Genomic DNA, 5,546 nt, shown 5'->3' on the forward strand with positions numbered 1-5,546 from the left:
GACCCCTGCAAGCTACAATTGTAACAACCTACCCAGAAACATATGAGCATGTGACCCCTGCAAGCTACAATTGTAACAACCTACCCAGAAACATACGTCCACAGCTACAGTAGTCAGTCATACAAACAATGTGGGAGTGACCAGCTACTTTTTGATTGGACTTAAGTCCCATTCCACAAGATGAAAGCCATACCGGGAATGATTTTATGGCTAAGAACTTGTGGCCAGACTGGATCACAGGCCATAGAAGAATAGCTCCTATTATTCCGCTAAGTGTACGTGGCATTAAACCAACTCCTAGAGACTTAGCAGCGTTACACCTACACATCAGTGCATCTCTTGGGCCTCATCAAAGAAGCTTCCATGTGCAGGAGATGGCTGTTGTTGTGTTTTATAACTCACTATAATGCCATGGGGGATGGGGGGAGCATTGCGGTGGGCCCATGCCAGCACATGCCCCTGAACAATCACACCATATAACAGACTTAGTATAAAGAAAGTTTATTGGGAAGGGGAGGGAAACGGGGACATGGAAAGGGGTGGAGACAGAAAAAAGAGGGACAGGAAGAAGGAAAAGAGAGGAAGAAGCTGACCAGGAACAAGTGGGGACAGAGGAAGGGGGAGGGGAAGGGAAGAGAGGGAGAGAGGGGAAAGGGAGGGGAAGGAGAGAGGAAAGGGAGGAGAAGTGAGAGCGAGAGAAGTGAGAGCGCTAGCTCTGAGGTACAAGCCCCAGATACCTGGCACCAGGTGATGAGGTAAGCTGTTGCTAGGTCTCTGTTGCTAGGTTCCTGGGAGGCTCCAAGTGGAATTATCTGCAAACCAATAGCGATTAACACTGAGACCCACAACTGGCCAAAGTGAAGGGACTGACTGTAGAATGCTCAGCCCCAAATGGGATGTCTGTATCACAGTCCTCTCCTCCAAAGACTCGGGGGGATTGTTTCGTAAAAGGGGCGTGGAAAGGAGAGGCTGGGGATGACAGGATGGCTACAAGGAAGCCGCGTCCTCAGGATATAGCAGGGAGTGTTTTTATGAACCCTCAGCCATTACATCAGCATGCACAAGAACTGTGGAACCTCAAGCCAGACACAGTCCCAGCATAGAGAGAGGCTGTGGACCCAGGTGTGATTCCCAGCACCAATGTAGTGGCTTACAGCCATTTGTAACTCCAGTTCTAAAGGCTCTGGCGCCCTCTTTGGCTTGTGTGGGCACTATACTTTTGGTTCATAGACACACATGTGCAAAACTCTCATATGCTTTTTAATCTTTAAAGAAATACAGAATTAGGCTCAAAATGAATATTTATTTACCAGAAGAAAACACAATTAAGAATTAAAATTTTTAAATAAAAGGGATTAAATATCATGAGCCTCACCTTGTGGGAACGTAACAAAGCCGGACAGGCATGCCTGCCTGACACTCTGACATGTCTCTCTTCCACTGCTGGCTGTACATTCTTCGATCCGTATGTTATCGTTTATATAGAGATGAGGTCTCACTCTCTGTGCATAAGATGTGACACACCCATCACACACCCCAATTGATATAGAGGCTTCAAGGAACGAGCCAAGGCCCTGAAGTCTTCCTGCCTTCCTGGGAGTTTCTAATGGGCAATAGAATCTGCGGATAGTGCTGGTCAAGCCCTGGCATCTCGTGCCCCATAGCCCTGACTCACAGCAGTGTGCTGTGCAGGTCTGGGCAGGGCGCAAAGCCAGAGTCCAAGGTGATGAGCAGCTCTGGGGTCTAGATTTACATGTGATCACCAGGGTGTGTAGACCCGGTGGCATCTCTGAGCCATCCCCTCCCTCATCCCCATACCTTGAAAGCCTTCTACTCTGAGCTAGCCTTAAGGTATAAACAAGACCATGAAAGAGGGTCTGGGGGGGGGTCAAAAAACACAATCTCAGGGGACCCTGGGGCTCATGTAACCTTCCAAATAAGCAGAGGGCCCATGAACACTCACCCCTTGGCCTCCACTACTGGGCTTTGTTGTTTGTAAATGTGCCTGTTTTCTTTCTTTTATGTATATGAATATATTGTCGATGTCATCAGACACACCAGAAGAGGGCATCAGATCCCATTACAGATGGTTGTGAGCCACCACACGGTTGCTGGGAATTGAACTCAGGACCTCTGGAAGAGTAGTCAGTGCTCTTAACCACTGAGCCCCACTCTCCGGCTCCTAAATGTGCCTCTTTTGCATGCACCCTGTGGCCTTTTGTGCCTGGTTTCTTTGCTTAGCAGCCCATTTTCCAGGCCTGCCCACACTGCAGCAGCAGCACTTTTTCTGGGTTTTCTCTTTTGTCTGGAAGTTTTATTCCACACACTGGGGCCGGCGATTCAGTCCTTCTTGGCAACCACTTTTCTCCTGGTGTTGGGAACTTCTCTCAACTTCTTTTCAATCCCTCCTAACTCCTTGTTGTCCTGAGAGTCCCTGGGCAGTTGTGGCACAAACACTTGCTCTTGAGGGTTGTTCCGCTTTCACAAGGAAGGTCTTCCCAAAAGGCTCCTTTGCTGAGGGCTTCACCCCCACCTTGTGGTGCATGTTTGGAAGGTTCTGGACAACGCAGAAGCGAGACCTAGCTGGAGGAAGTAGGTCACTGCGGGTAGATCCTCGGGCGATTCTCAACCCTCATTCCTCCTCGTCTGTCTGTCTGTTCCCTGGCCGCCATGCTGCGAAGTGTACCACTGTGCCGAGCACGCTTCCCCACAGTGGACCGTTATAAATTCCTGAACCAGGGTCTCAGGGAGCCCAAGCTGCCCTTGAACTCCTGTTCTTGCTTCTACTTCCACATGGCTGGGATTACAGGCCTGCCCCCCACCCCAGGTCCAGATCCTTTAAATACTTTATGGGAGGTACACGGTCACAGTGATAAGAAAATGAACAGAGGGGCCAAGCTACGTCCCTCTCAGGCCACAGCCCCCTGGGCACAGTGTGCTCCAGCCACAGCAGCTGTGCCTTAGCTGCCACATTCTTGGTTTCCTTGTGGCCTTGTTGAGGCTCATTGCCTCCCTCCCCCAGCGCTACTTGAAATTTTATTTCTTACATTTATTTATTGAGTGTATGAGTGTATGTGTGTGGACTTGGCACATCATGGTGCATTCATGAAGGTCAGAGGACAACTTCTGGGAGTCAGTTTTCTCTTGTCACCATGTGGGTCCCAGGGATCCGGTTCAGGCCGACAGGCTGGGCAGGAAGCACCCTTGCCAACTGAATCATCATGCTGAACAAAGGCGACTTTTAAAAAATGGCCAAATGATTTCTACAATATACCACATTTGATTTACCCAGTCGTGAGTGGATAAACAGTTAGGCTCTTCATCTGAAACTAAAAGTAATTGCAAGTAAGTAGTTAGCTGCCCACTTTTGATTCATGGACAGCCACTGCTCCAAACACACCCCATAAAATGCTGGAAGCCATGGCTCTAGCAGTGTACCCCAGACTGACTCCTCCTACAAGCAGATCATACTCCAGGGCCAAAACTCCCTTGCCTCACTATCGACTCCATCAGATTTAGAATCCAGTAGGAGACACATTTCTGGGCATGTTTGTGAACGCATTCTCAGCTTTAACCGAGAAGGGAGAACTGCTCAGTGTAGACATCACCACCCCCACCCCCACAGGCTGGCAGCCCAGAAAGAAGGAAAGGGGCAAAGGGGGACAGCCAGCTGGGTCCCAGCATCGTCTGTCCCTGCCCCCCCCAACTACAGAATCACAGCCAGCGTCTTCACATTCCATGTCTTCCCTGCTACAATGACTGTTGTCCCCTCAAACTGTGACCAAGTCAACTCTCCCTTCTACAGGTCACTTTTGTGTCCTGGCAGTGAGACACCTGTCCCCAGGGGGAGCCAGAGCCTCTGCTGCTCCTTTCTGTATGGACCTCAACCAAGCTTTCCCCATCCTAAGTGATCAGATGTGCTGCAGTGACAGTAACGTGAACTTCAAAAACAGAACGCTAGAGCGGCTTCCTCAGTACCCTGGCATCTTTACAAATTAGCCAGACTGTTGGCAGTCCCCCATCCAGATGCCACCTCATTACACACACCAACTGCACCCACCGCTGCCATCAACGTGATCCTTGGGTGGCTACCCGCATCTAAGTAGTTTCAAGGGTCTCTCATGGTGCCAACCCTTGACCTCAAGATGAAGTGTAAGGAAAATCCAGTTTCTATTCCACAAGGATGAACTGGCCACCACTGCTTTAGAATGATCTCAATATCCCTGGCCTTACATCCAGCATCCTTCTCTAGTACATGGAAATCCAGCACACCCCGGCTATGCAGACAGGGAAGAAAGGAAACCACAGAGGGAGGTAGCCTGTGTACTGGCAGGTTTTGTGTGTCAACTTGACACAGCTGGAGTTATCACAGAGAAAGGAGCTTCAGTTGAGGAAATGCCTCCATGAGATCCAGCTGTGGGGCATTTTCTCAACTAGTGATCAAGGGAGGAAAGGCCCCTTGTGGGTGGTGCCATCCCTGGGCTGGGTAGTCCTGGGTTCTATGAGATAGCAAGCTAAGCAAGCCAGGGGAAGCAAGCCAGTAAGTAACATCCCTCCATGGCCTCTGCATCAGCTCCTGCTTCCTGACCTGCTTGGGCTCCAGTCCTGACTTCCTTTGGTGATGAACAGCAGTGTGGAAGTGTAAGCTGAATAAACCCTTTCCTCCCCAACTTGCTCATTGGTCATGATGTTTGTGCAGGAATAGAAACCCTGACTAAGACAGCCTGGGACCAGTCACTGGGCTAGGGGAGGCCATAGCCTTGGCCTCTGCTCACCCCCTTATAACTACTGATCCTGACCAACTCAGGTCTTCCCCAGCGTCAGCTATGACGTTCTCGAATTTGGCGAAACTCCTTGGTCTCTGGCAAAGCAGAGCCACTAGACACCATGGCACACCAACTACAGCTTCGAGGTAATGCCACAGTAGACTTACATACCAGGCAGATTGTAGGGGTTATGTTACACAGGAGCAGTTAGCCAAACAATCCCATCCTGTACATCCCCAAAATAGTAAAAGCTTGAGACAACAATTTGGTGTTTCTAGAGAAGACGCACGTCAAATTGTAGAGACTTGTGCTCAGGGTTCTCAGTTTCCTCCTGTACCACATAACGGTGTTAATCCCCGAAGACTCGAACTAATCAATTATGGCAAATGGATGCTACCCATATTTCTGACTCTGGAAAGGTGAGATATGTACATGCGACTATGGACACTTTCTCAGGCTTTCTGGCTGCAACTGCTTTAGCAGGAGAGGCAACCAAAAACGTAATACCTCACTGCCTATGCTGGGTGTCCCAAGTCAGATTAAGACGGACAATGGAGCTGCCTGCTGGAGTCAGGCATGTGAGGTGTTCTGTTGACAACTCCATGTTCCTTGTGCCATGAGGATTCCTTACAATCCTCAAGGACAAGGGATTGTGGAACGGGCCCATGGAACTTTACAAAAATAGTTTTATAAAATAAAAAGGGGGAATTAGCCGGGTGGTGGTGGTGCACACTTTTAATCCCAGCACTCGGGAGGCAGAGGCAGGCGGATTTCTGAGTT

This window comes from Mus caroli, chromosome 16 (genome assembly GCF_900094665.2).
Source record: "Mus caroli chromosome 16, CAROLI_EIJ_v1.1, whole genome shotgun sequence".
In the NCBI taxonomy this organism is placed as follows: Eukaryota; Metazoa; Chordata; class Mammalia; order Rodentia; family Muridae; genus Mus; species Mus caroli.